The sequence below is a fragment of the Falco peregrinus genome, chromosome W, assembly GCF_023634155.1.
Source record: "Falco peregrinus isolate bFalPer1 chromosome W, bFalPer1.pri, whole genome shotgun sequence".
NCBI classification, from domain to species: domain Eukaryota; kingdom Metazoa; phylum Chordata; class Aves; order Falconiformes; family Falconidae; genus Falco; species Falco peregrinus.
Genome location: NC_073743.1, coordinates 23056216 through 23070635, shown reverse-complemented (window position 1 = coordinate 23070635; position 14420 = coordinate 23056216). Strand labels below are relative to the sequence as shown.

The 14420-nt window shown below is 41.8% G+C and overlaps 1 long non-coding RNA gene across 1 annotated transcript in view; it reads right to left on the bottom strand.

Annotated features, from left to right (window-relative positions):
• The window catches only part of LOC129783122 (uncharacterized), a 51392-nt gene that overhangs the window by 22754 nt on the left and 14218 nt on the right, over positions 1-14420 (bottom strand). The window contains exon 2 of the long non-coding RNA XR_008745111.1: positions 9292-9411. This is a non-coding gene — a long non-coding RNA (uncharacterized LOC129783122). The remainder of the gene's footprint in view (positions 1-9291; positions 9412-14420) is intronic.

The window sequence follows — 14420 nt, the reverse complement described above, 5'->3', positions numbered from 1 at the left end:
GGGCTGTGGTCCATATTAAATTGGGTGGTACCACTATACGGCCATCTGCCAAATAAGCCCACTTATTTCATTTTACTTTACCATTCATGTCCTGAATTAGCTTTAAGTTTTCTTTAGAATAGTTTGGCTCCTGATCTGTACTTACAGTTTGGATTTTACCGTCTGGTATTAAGGATAATTCCTCCTTTCCCACCTCCTCTGCTACTCGTCTGGCCTCATGGTCGGCCAGGCGGTTTCCAGTTTCCAAATCAGTGCCTCAATGGGCCATCTTATGTTCTTCCTTCCTGGATGACCCTCTTATTTCCTTCCAGTGAGTTAGAACACATCCCAACGGACTCTTTCTTACTATTCCACCACTTTGTTTTCCCCCCATGTTACCTCAATCGCTATCCCAGCCACAGACGACTCTAATTTCACTTACAGCTCTCTCTCTCTTATCCCAAGGCATCCAAACCTTACAGTTAGAGGATTCAATTTCTTGTCCCCACCATACATACAATAATTCTTTACACCATATACACTTTAAAATATAAAGAGTTTCACATTCACCCCTCGGATGTTCAAGACAATAACCATATACCAACATTTACAATATACTTAATACAGAAATGTTCTCACATTTCCAGCATAAATGAGTATAATAATTATTAGAAAACTTGTTACAGATTTGCTAATAAGTAAAAATTGATTGACTTTATTTGATTTTTAAAATCATTTTTAATAGAAATATAGGGATAAGAAATATTTTAAATGAAACTTATAGTTGCACAGTAAAAGTTGCTATGAAATCCTTTGTACAGTCCCATACCAAGGCCAGAAGAATGGGCTAGAATCATTGTTTAAAACTTAGGTAATAAATTTAGGGTTTGAAAGGTTTCTTTGTATTTGCCTAGTCTTCTGTATTTAGAAAGTGTATTGAAATGTCAGCATATAGGATTAATGGGAACTGGGGAGAGTCGACTGGAACAGCTTGTAGTTACCTGCCAAGAAACCGTGAACTTTAGTAAAAGGTAATTCCGGCAGGGGGAGATCGCGACCACCGACTCATATACCACCTACCCAAATCGTACCCCAGACCCATTTCTGGACCTTTCTAACCTTTACTGCGCAGAATCGGATATAGGAGGAGAGTATGTTAATGATTTACGGGAAATATCATGATTATGTATGAATACTTAATGAATATGGATGAATAATTTCTATATATGGTGTTGATATGGAGAAATAGTGTGAGATGGGGACAATGGACACCGACTGTGATTGTATATGCCTACTCAGGAATGTGGGTATGGTGACTAGTCATGGGTGCGGTGTCTGGTCACATAGGCACACAGCTCTGAGGAGACAATTACAGTTTTGAGGAGACACCTGCCCCTCTTCCTCTAACAAAGGGAAGACAGGGAGACACCTGCCCTTCTTCCTCTAACAAAGGGGCTATTTAAAAGAGAATGAGAAAAGGATGAGAGATATTCCAATGCTATCTAGAGGGAGTGCTAAGTCTCCTTGCTGGAGAAGATTGGATGGTCACAAGAACATGAATCACCTACAAACCTGCAAGACCACCACATTCCAGGCAAAGGACTGATAAGCTAATTAACATACAAAGCGGGGTTTAGGTAACAAATATGTATAGGCGTTAATTGAATATTCATTTGTTTTATTGTATAAATGTGAGATGGTTCCTCACTTCAGGCATGCACGCTTGTGGAGGAGCGATCCCCCGTGCATCTGCGCGCAATAAACATACCTACTTTATAACTTTCGAGTTATAGAGTCTAATTCCACACGTCAGTTTGGTGAGCCAGGCAGGAGGATTTCTGCTCGGCTGAGGGACCAGCTGCGGAGCGGACGCTCCTAGGCGCGCCCCGGGAGATTTCCTCGGAGGAGCCTCCTCTTCTCAGCTGTTCACCCGGGAGCAGAAGAGAAACCCCTGGATCCACGGATAAAACGGTATGTTTAGAAACGGGGCGGCTGGTGAGACGCACGGAGACGTCTGGCGCACAGCGTAGTCCCCAGGAGGAAAGGTACCTTGGGAGGGGGTTTGCTGACCAAGGGGTGGCCGCTAGCGATCTTGAGGGCAGATCGAGCAAACCCGAGGTTACTGCCATTCCTAAAAGCCCGGAGGCCTCGTGACGGAAAGCGGGGGGCGGGATGGAATAAGGCGGAATCTCACAGGAACAAGAGGGACCTCACAGCAAAAGTAAAAGGGAAACTTTTGCATAGGAAATAGAGGAAGCTAAAAACTTCCTTTAGGTTGTCTTAAGATTTGGGGAATTCCTAGAATGTAACAACTGAAATAGCGCTCTGTGTCTTGTCTGTTCTATGTGTTGTCTTGTTACATGTTCAAAACTCGGAGTTAAGAAATGTATGTTGAAAAATAATAATATTCTGGTAATTCGTGGCAAATAGCGGAAAACTTAACACTCTGCTTAAGACCAGGAAAAATTGGTTTTTGTTTGTTGTTTGGTTTTTTGGCAATTGTTCATTGAAATGCATACTTTGTGAACTGCTAGTGTTCCTAAAAGTTGTACATAAGTGCACGGTACCGTATAACATACTGCTTGTGTGCCTGAGGGCTGCCCGGAGAGTGTGAATGGTGTGATTGAGATGCGCATTTTGATTTTCCGTGTATAGCTTAATTATTTTGACTGAGTGTGAGTGCAAGAGTGCTTGAGACATGCGTTTGAGTGGAAAGCGCGTAAGGAGCTCTATCCGCGTTTCCGACCTTGGGTGGCTAAGGTGGCCAGAGAAAACCAAAGTAATTCAAATTGCAAAATGGGAAATGGAAGGAGTAAGCCCTGTGAAAAATCGCCCTTGGGTTGTATATTAAAACATTGGAGGGATATCGCAGGACATGGTGGTACCGAAAATAGAAGGAAATTGGTTAAATACTGTAATCAGTGGTGGCCTTTGTATAAATTGGAGAGTGATGCGAAATGGCCTCAGGTGGAGGAACGTTAGATTATAACACTCTCCTGCAATTAATGTTGTTTCTGAGGACAGAGGGAAAATGGGATGAAGTATCATATGCAGACATGTTCTTTGTCCTCCAGGACAAACCTGAGTGGCAAAAGGACTGTGGATTGGTACGCCCTCGGGATCCTATGGTACTAGCACTAGAAAGAGTGCGGGATTAACATCACCTGATCTTTGATTGTGGCTCTAGAAAAGGATAGGAAAAAACTGAGACCTAAACTAGAAAGATGTTCTTGTTGAAATTTTTGTGTTAAAAAGTTCAGGTTGCGGTTCCTTCTGTGGAGCAACCAGAACGAAACACGTTGTAAGATATAAAAACTTGTACTGATGTATGTAAAACCTGAGGCGGGTGTGTGTGTGTGTAAGTGTTGGGGTGAGTTTGTACAAAACCCCGTACCCCCTCGAAGGTGCGACTGAATCATGCTGGGATGCATGGCAGGATGTTTTCTGTTTGCCTGCGAAGGCATGATATGTAAGAACACAGACTTAAAGCAACAAGTAGTAGATTTGCATTCAGGGTAAGAAAGAGTTAAAACAGAAGTGCTGCTGCAGAGGCAGGCTTGTGTAACCTGCAGAGCAGGAAGAGCATCTCCTGCCCCGAACCCTTCTGCTGGGGAGGAGGAGGGGGTTGCTGTTGCTGACGATTGAGCAGAAGGACCTGATAATGTCACCCCAATTGCTGCAGCATTTGCAGTACAACAGGACCGGTAACGGCCCCTTTAGGGCAGGGAATGGGTATGAGGTGGAATTTCAGTGAATACAAAACCAACTTACTTGTTAAACTTCAGTAAAAAATAAATAAATAAATAAATTTGTTACAGTTGTGGGAGCTGCTGGCCAACAGGAAAACATCCTGAAACCTTTAAAGTACAAAGTAAAAAAAAAAACAAAAAACAAATAAGAATGCCAAATTCACTAAATTCTTTGTTGGCATGAGATTTATTAGAACATCTAGACGTTTAAAGAAGGGGAAATGAAATTAAAAGTTAAATATGATCAAGTAATTGAAATATTGAGCTTATCTTTAATTCAACAGAAAAGAGGAAAAGAGGACCTCCCTGAAGTAAAAGAAATTTTTAACCAGGTGTATCTGAAAATAAATTCCAGGAAAGGTGAAAAATGCTTTACCTGTTACAGTAAAAATGATAAGGGGGAGGCTTGCCCAGTTCAGATAAAAACAATATCCCTTGGTCAGCAAGGCTGTGGGGATATTGGCAGAAAAAGTGAAATAAAATACACTCTGTAGTAGTTCTACTAATGTAAATCTGTGTGTTTTGCCATGACAGTGACTTGTTATGGGATGTGCAGATGAAACTGCATTGACAATGAAGTACAAGGAATAAGGTTGGTCAGGTGCCTCCTACCATAGTCAAGGGCAAGACTGGGTTGGCCTCTGTGTTTGCCACCAAGAAGAATCTTGAGCTCCGCTGCTGGCTGCAACCCAGTAGGCGTTGAGCGGTGGGAACATATGCCATGCCAGACCTTGATGTGAGGAATGGCCCCCTCTGTTATAAGAGGGTCATCCAGGAAGGAAGAACATAAGGTGGCCCATAGAGGCACTGATTTGGAAATTGGAAACTGCCTGGCCGACCATGAGGCCAGATGAGTAACAGAGGAGGTAGGAAAGGAGGAATTATCCTTAATACCAGACGATAAAATCCAAACTGTAAGTACAGATCAAGAGCCAAACTATTCTAAAGAAAACTTAAAGGTAATTCAGGACATGAATTATAAAATAAAATTAAGTAAGTGGACTTATTTAAGGGATGGTTGTATAGTGGTACCATCCAATTTAATATGGACCACAGCCCTATTATTAATGAGACGCATTGGGGAGCTGATACTTTATATAAAAGTCTAAATCAGAAATTGAAAGGGCGAAACTTGTATACTGTAATAAAACAGGTGACTCAGCAATGTGAAATGTGTTTACGCAATAATCCCAATACAGCAAATAAAATAAAACTAGGGAACATTAGCAGAGGGAATGTTCTAGGGCAACATTGGCAGATCGATTTCTCGGAACTTCCTTGAAAAGGGGGGTATCGATATTTGTTGGTACTAACAGACACCTTTTCAGGTTGGCCAGAAGCCTTCCCGTGCAGAACTGCTAAAGCCCGGGAAGTGACCAAAATACTACTCCAAGAGATAATACCTAGGTTTGGAGTCCCAGCAGTAATGTCCTCGGATAGAGGACCACATTTTGTGTCCAGAATAGTACAACAGATCAGCCACCATCTAGGAATAGATTGGCAATTACATACCCCATACCGACCACAATCGAGTGGCCAGGTGGAAAAGATGAATCATCTAATCAAACAACAGATTGTCAAGTTAGGCCAAGAAACAAATCTAACTTGGCCCCAGTCTTTGCCATTAGCTCTTACACGAATTCGAACTAGACCGAGAGCAAAAGAGGGGCTTAGCCCATTTGAAATTTTATATGGACGACCCTATGGGGTACAAAAGGGGATGTCTTCACAGATTGGTGAAGAAACAATGACTTCCTATATGGTGGCACTAAACAAACAATTAATAAGAATTGAGAAGCATGTGATGGGAACACGTAGTAGGGGTCTGGATGGACCCGTTCACGATATACGACCAGGGGACTATATATACGTTAAGTGTTTTACAGATAAAACCCTGGAACCACAGTGGACCGGACCTTTTCAAGTCCTACTCACCACCTACACTGCAATCAAGGTTGAGGGACAGAATTCTTGGATTCACCATACCCGGATCAAGAAAGCCCCGGCAACTTCGTGGAAAGTAACCCCAGATAAAAAAGAACTGAAACTCAAATTTACTCGGACAAATGGGAACAATGTGGGTGGCAAGTAAGTGAACCTGAGCAGTTGTGGATCCACCATATGGGAAGGGCACCACAACAAACAATATAGAACAAAAGAGTCTGGGACTGAGCCAGTGGCCAGTCTTGCCCAACTTGTTATTGGTAAGCCCCAACTCAAACAAAGATATTTTTGATCAAAACAGATTTTATATGTATATATGAGGAACGTTTAGATTCTTAAAATGATCAATAGTGGGTTTAAACCATTTGTGTTTTTTTGTATCCTCTCTCTTGCCTACAACCAAGAGCCTGATAACTGGCCTTGGAATCATGCCCAGAAAAAACACACTGGAATAATGGGAAAGGTGGACTCAAAGACGAAACTAGCTATGGTGTTTTTTTCTGAAAATGAGGTGTACCAAAGGAATCAATGGGATCGGGAGGATGTACACAAAGTCGACCGATTATGGGGAAAATTAGGAGATAGGATAAAAGTAGGGTGTCAAACATATAATGAAAAGGATAACACCAAGATTTCAGGAGACACCCTGATTAATGTCAGAAAGGTAGATAAGGAATTTACCCTTCTAAATACAACCATGTGCTTTAATTCACAGGAATGTTGGCACATATTTACCTTAACCGAGCCCATCTTTATAATATGCCTAGGAAAGGAATCCCCAAGAACAGCTCTGACTTATAAGATCAAAATAACAATCATGCTAACCACTGTTCCTACCACCACAGTTACAACAACCCCATTAACGCTTGATCTTAAATTAACTAAACCAGATCCAAAGATTTATACAATTGGACCATATGTAATCAGAAATACAGGTCAGCAACAAATGTTGTTTAACCCAGAATGGTCTCTGAAAAGAATAGAGTTACAAATACAAGTCAATGTTTCTGATGTTAAGCCATCCTGTTCCCCCTTCTTACGGACCTCTTATGAGGGATGGACAACTTGGTTAAGAAAAAGGGGAAATATTTATCAAAACAGAATAGTGAGAGATGTAACTGGAATGTTGGGAACAGGACTCGGAGTATTAAATTCCATAGACTCAGAGGTAATAATGAATAAACTAGCGGCCATCATGGCCGATCTATCAAAACTACAACAACTACTAAAATCTTCATTATTGGCATTAGGGGCACACCAATGGTTGATATCGAAGGTACTCCCCAGGTGGGAACAAATAAACATGGAAGATCATCAATTCATCACTAAGGCGTTAGGTGGTTTACAGGATGACGTCGCCCTGGCTCTAAGTTGCATCCAAGCCCAAATGTGGATGCAATCAATAGCTGCATCCATAATAAGAGAAGGAGAGGAAGGCATATTTCCTACGGAAATTCGAAAGATGGTTTGGGACAATGCTACGGAGGTAGAAAGAAAACTCCAGTCATGGTGGAATATGGTGAACTTTACCTAAGACCCCAACACACACCACATTACAGCTTTTGTGTTAACCATACATAATGCAGTAAAATTACCATACACCCCATTGTAGCCCTTGGAATTAACCATAATGGGGTGCTCCTATACCCTTTTGAACATAGAACATGGGCCAGAAAGATAGGCGACAAGTGGCAAACAGCAGATTTAGAATCTTGTATTATGCGAGAACAGCAGGGCTTCCTCTGTGAAAGCAATACTATAATGGCTCAGGATACTTGTTTAGATACAGAGCAGAAAATATGCCATTTCGAGGCCCGACCAAATGGAAACTTGAAAACAGTAATTATATATGCAGGGAAGGGATGTGCGTGTTTGAGAACTAAGTGTAACACAATAACCATAGATGGGGAGGTAAAGGAGACTGCACAGTATTCAAATTATTGTATTTGTAATTTTGCTACTATCACAGGATGCGATTTTAGTTACTCAGCCCCAGTAGTGTCTCATCAATTCTTAAAATCCAACTTTACCCTATCACAGATAATAATTCCTACCCCCATAGGACTAAATATAAGCAGTATAAAAGAACTATTAAAACATGCAGATTTACAACGTATACTGGAAGAAACCAAAGAAAAGGGACACGAAACTCTTCTTATGATCCATCATGATGTAGAGGGGATCAAGAAAGTTTTAAAAAGGTAGAACAGGATGGAAACCATAATTGGTGGAATACTCTCTTTGGCTGGTCACCTTCTGCAACAGGAATTCTTAACACTCTGGTACACCCCATTGTGATCTTATTGATCAGTTTAGGAATTTCCTTAATACTAACCATTATGTTATATTTGTGGGTTTGGAGAATGTTTAAAAGGGTAACGCTTATGTATGATGCTTTATATCATTCGGGAAGACTGCTTAAGTAAAAGAATTTATCTAGTTTGATAGAAAAGGGGGGATTGATATGGAGAAATAGTGTGAAATGGGGACAATGGACATCGATTGTGATTGTATGTGTCTGCTCAAGGAATGTGGGTATGGTGACTAGTCATGGGTGTGGTGTCTGGTCACATAGGCACACAGCTCTGAGGAGACAATTACAGTTTTGAGGAGATGCCTGCCCTTCTTTCTCTAACAAAGGGGCTATTTAAAAGAGAATGAGAAAAGGATGAGAGACATTCCAATGCTATCTAGAGGGAGGGAGTGCTAAGTCTCCTTGCTGGAGAAGGTTGGATGGTCACAAGGACATGAATCACCTGAAGAAGATCAGATGGTCACAAGAACATGAATCGCCTACAAACCTGCAAGACCACCACATTCCAGGAAACGGACTGATAAGCTAATTAACGTAGGAAGCAGGGTTTAGGTAACGAATATGTATAGGTGTTAATTGAATATTCATTTGTTTCATTGTATAAATGTGAGTTGGTTCGTCACTTCGGGCATGCACGCTTGTGGAGGAGCGATCCCCCGTGCATCTGCGTGCAATAAACATACCTACTTTATAACATTTGAGTTATAGAGTCTAATTCCGCACATCAATAGGACTAAATATAAATAGTATAAAAGAACTATTAAAACATGCAGCTTTACAACGTATACTGGAAGAAACCAAAGAAAAGGGACACGAAATTCTTCTTATGATCCATCATGATGTAGAAGGGATCAAGAAAGTTTTAAAAAAGGTAGAACAGGATGGAAACCATAATTGGTGGGATACTGTCTTTGGCTGGTCACCTTCTGCAACAGGAATTCTTAACACTCTGGTACACCCCATTGTGATCTTATTGATCAGTTTAGGAATTTCCTTAATACTAACCATTATGTTATATTTGTGGGTTTGGAGAATGTTTAAAAGGGTAACACTTATGTATGATGCTTTATATCATTCGGGAAGACTGCTTAAGTAAAAGAATTTATCTAGTTTGATAGAAAAGGGGGGATTGATATGGAGAAATAGTGTGAGATGGGGACAATGGACACCGACTGTGATTGTATATGTCTACTCATGAATGTGGGTATGGTGACTAGTCATGGGTGTGGTGTCTGGTCACATAGGCACACAGCTCTGAGGAGACAACTACAGTTTTGAGGAGACGCCTGCCCTTCTTTCTCTAACAAAGGGGCTATTTAAAAAAGAATGAGAAAAGGATGAGAGATATTCCAATGCTATCTAGAGGGAGGGAGTGCTAAGTCTCCTTGCTGGAGAAGATCGGATGGTCACAAGGACATGAATCACCTGAAGAAGATCGGATGGTCACAAGAACATGAATCGCCTACAAACCTGCAAGACCACCACATTCCAGGAAACGGACTGATAAGCTAATTAACATACGAAGCGGGGTTTAGGTAATGAATATGTATAGGCGTTAATTGAATATTCATTTGTTTTATTGTATAAATGTGAGATGGTTCATCACTTTGGGCATGCACGCTTGTGGAGGAGCGATCCCCCGTGCATCTGCGCGCAATAAACATACCTACTTTATAACTTTCGAGTTATAGATTTTAATTCCGCACATCAGTGTATGATTCTGAAACTTGGTGTGCGTTGATCATGAGAGGACTCACTCACGCACCCAGTCGTCAATAAAGAAGTGTCTTCTTATCTACATCACATTGGTGTCGATAAGTTCTTCATTCCGAGATTTCGGTAACAAACATAAAATTATTAATCCTGTATGTAAATTTTTTTTATTATTATTATTATTATTTTAATTTTTTTTTAGTCTTCCCACCAAAACAGAATCAGAGTTCTGATGTTGCCTCAATATCAGAACAGGTACCAAAACCAGAACAGAATCAGAGTTCCGATATTTTCTTAGTATCAGAACAGGTCCCAAAACAGAATCAGATGTATACCTGGGGTGCTAGCTATCCGGTATACGCCATCCTGCATAAGCATACAATGATCTTACGCCTTACGGACAGCTTTACAGATGGACTGGTCCCAGAACAGAATCCAAAACAGTACTGTTTAAAATATAATATTAATATAATATTTACAATTAATATAATATTTGAATAAAGAATGTACCTTCACTCCATAAGATGGAGTCCTTGTCTGCTCCTGTGGTGATCCGGATGAGATGAGGAGCCCCTCCGGGAAAATCCCCGGGGGTACCCTAGGGAGTCCCTGCTCTCAATGGGTCCCGCAGCCGAGCAGAGCAGGTCCCATCTGGGTCGCCAAACTGATTTGAAGAATCAGTCAGCAATATACAGGCGAGCGGAGGTTATCTTTATTCGGCAGTGCTGGGTGCATGGGGGATTGCTCCACCAAAGTCATGCACACCGAGGGGACTTTTCAGTCCCCCCTTTATACAAGCTACTCATGTCTATTCATTAGTTTTTCCAGAAATTGTTTACATATTCATTACAATTCTGAGAATTCATTTACATATCTCGTGCCTGCGCAATGTCCTTGAGGAGTTGTCTCTACGCAGACTCTATTCCTTAGCGGTCATGTTTAAAGTCTCCATCTTCACCGTGTTGCATGTACAACAGGAATCTAAGGCAAAATGTCCCTTCTAAAGATAACCAACCCAAGGACTTAGCAGTCTGTGCATCCGTCATGTGGCAATAAGGGTCCTTGGACATTTCCCAACTTTTAACTAAACATAGGTGCATCAACCTTTACATAAGTGGTACAGCATTCACTATTCATATGATGGACTCAATGGTCATAAAACTAAACTGGTTTGTGTACTCAGTGTTGTTTTCGCCCGTGTGCTGCATGATTCCTAGCAGGGAATGCCAACAACTGCACCTTTAGCTTTTCTTTTATGGAGAGTAAACCCATGGGTGGGGTCCACACTTCCCTCTTCTCCCCAGGGCTAATTACTGAAGCATTTAAGATTTTTGGAAATACTGAATATCCTTGGACTGCTGGAACCACTATGGCGCAGGTCCTGATCCTATTGCTAGCAACACTGAATGTGGTTTTCACTTCCTGGACCTAGTTGAAAATTAAGCAACTAATTGTAACTACTCTAGCCCCCGTGGAAGAAACAGCAGCTGCTCCAGCCCCTGCAGCAGGCACTGCAGCTATTCCAGCCCCCAGGAGTGATGCAAAAGACCAACCCATGTCAGTATCAGTTGCCCCTATACACAAGGAGAAATGGAGATGGAAAACAGCTCATTTAGTAAATGAGGATGAAGCAGGGGCACCACAGGAACAAGATGAAGAAGCTGAACAAGAGATAACCACTGGATCCCTATCCCTGAATGAGCTGCAGGATATGCAGAAAGATTATGCCCGTCAATCAGGTGAACACATTCTCACCTAGTTGCTTTGATGCTGGGATAATGGACATAATAGTTTGGAAGTAGGGGGTAGGGAAGCCAAGCAGCTGAGATCACTTTCTAGGGGAGGGAACATTGATGGGGCAATTGGAACAGGGACACAAGTCCTCAGCCTCTGAAGGCAACTCCTGTCAAGCGTTAAGAAAAGGTATCCCTACAAGGAGGATACTACATGTCGCTCAGGCAAGTGGACTGCAATAGAGAAGGCTATCCGGTACTTGAGGGAATTAGCTGTGAAATAGATGATTTATTATGACCAGGATGGTGCACAGTGAAACAGAGCAAGGTCTTAAAAAAATTACTCAGGATGAGTTTGGTACAATGCTCTGGGTGATGCTGTTTGTGTTGAGAAAGGAATGTACTCTGAATAATTGGAAAAGGTTCCACTGACAATGTTAAAGGAATGTACTGTAAATAATTAGAAAAGATAAGATGGGCACCTGAAGGAGATGAGGAGACCATGAGTCAGGAAATAGTTGAACAAAGAAAGATTGAAAGGTTTACTCCACCTAGATCCCACCTGTTATGAATAGAATGATTAGATGTTGAAATCAAATGAATATGTATGTAAAGATGTTGTAACCTCTCACGAAAACTGTATAAATTACCTGACTTTTCACTGAAAACTTCGGAGTTAGTTTGTACGGTGTTAATCACCTAGCTCCCCAGTGTTGCACAAAATAAATACCTTTGCTGCTTAAAGACAAAATTTGTCTCTGAGCTGTTACTTTGTGTCATTTTGGCATCAACAGTCACCCACAGATCCCAACAAAGTCCTATGCACATGACCCATGTGGTGGAAATTTGTATGGAGCACACCATAGTCATATGCCAACTCACTGGCAGTAATGAGCTGGAGAGATGACGCACCACCAATGGTGGATGAAGTGATTCACCATCTGCAAGTTATTCACCATCTGCGGGACGATGAAGATAACATCTCTGTCTCCATCATTTATCTGTGGAGGGACTGGTCCAGTTACTTGACAAAGATATATCCTGCAGGAGCGGGTTGGAAACTAGGACCATGCAGATGAGAGATGAGAGAGATGAGAGAACAGCTAGGTATCATGAAGGAGAATAGGAAAGATAAACATGGTTATCTAGTGTTTAATAGGTATCTGCATGCTTGTAGTGATATATAGCTATGTAACTACATGAATGATTTCTGCCCTGAGCCTGGTGGAGCATACAGCTGCGGTTTGTGTCCGGGCTCAGAGATGTAAATAGGGGCTTCTCTGTTATGGTAAAAGTGTTTCTCTTTGCATAAAAAAGAGAGGGAATGAAGGGAATGACCCCAGAGGTATGTTCAGAGAAGGCATGCGATGTTTCGAGCTTTTTGACTGAACCAGTTCTTGTTTAGTGTGCCCTTCCACCTATGTATAATGTTAATCCAAAAGAAGCTGATATTGTTTACACTTTGAATGTCGATAATTGTCTTTCTGTAGATGCTAATGTAGTAGGAGGCTATGATGGGAACGTGTCGCAGCGGTTCTTCTCTTATCCAGAGTAACAGCAGGGAAAGCATTAAAGAGTTAAATCACCTTGTTTGGTAGGCAGTTAAGAATGTGAGTCAAAATTGCCACTGCTTTTTGTTGTTGGCTCAAGGACATGGCTGTGAGGATTTGGATGGTATGTGCTGAATGGATTTTAGGCGCCCCATTGCAGCAACATGTTATCAAAATCTGAGAAAATGTCAGCCTTTTTGGCATCCATTCACTCAATTGGCAGTATTGTTTGTTTGCTATTACCTTGGTTGCTGTCATGTTTGCAAGGGCCCTGCAGAACATGGCAAACCTGGTACTAGCTGTTCAAAAACAAAAAGGGGAAATTGTAAAATTGTACGGAACAGAGACAGTGTGTTATTTTGACAATGATAATATGTCTTAGTTATATTACTTATACCTTGTTTTTACTCGTTCGGTTTCAGGGGTTCTTTTGTGCAACAGGAAGGGGGAGATGTAGGAGCGGGCTGGAAACTAGGACCATGCGCGGCAATCAGTTAGCTGAGGGGAATGTGCTCGAGCTTGTCTAGACAACAATTAACATGATGAGGCATGTTTACAGAGCACAGGGGAGTGGGAGACGGATGGAGCCAAGGAAGGCGCCAAGGAAAGGTAACACCTTGCTGTTAATTGCTGGTAGTTAACCACCAATCAGGGATTGCCTAGTATGCGATGCTTAGCTTCAAGAACCAATCTGTTTAAAACGCGCAGCTTCTGAAAGTGTATAAAAACTCGTGCTTCTGTACAATAAATTGACATTTGCTTGCATCAAGCTGCGGCCCGTCTCTTCATCCGCCGCAATATCCTACTCCCCACCTGTACAGACCTGCATTTCAGCTATTAATTTGTTTTTTATTTATTTAATTAATTAATTAATTAATCCCAAACCTTCTGTTTGGGAGGGAGAATATAGGAAATACACACCATGGGGTATCCTGTGGTTCTACCTGTGGGGCCACGGAGAGGACATGAGGAGGTGGGATGGAAAACCCACCTCAGTTCTGGAGGCACAGGTACATGAATTAAAAGGAAAATAATCACAAATAGGAGTCCTTCCAGGAAGGTTGCTGCTCCAGTCTCCAGAGGACAGTTTTCCAGACAGAGCGATAGGGCTGACTATTCTTGATCTTGTGAACAGGAGTTCTAACCCATTCTGACAAGACATAAGGGAGCAGAACCACTCCACGCTACATGTGCTTCGCACCATTTGCCACCCTATTGGAGAATCCTATGACCAGGATTAGAGGGACCCTGCCTCCAGTCACGTGGAGGCCAGGGATAACCGGGTTTATTGGACTGTGTGGATCCGATGGCCTGGCACATTGGACCCACAGGAATATAAGCTCTAGTTGATACAGGTGCACAGTGTACCCTAATGCTATCAAGCTATACAGGGACAGAACCAATTATTATTTCTGGAGTGACAGGGGGACTCCAACAG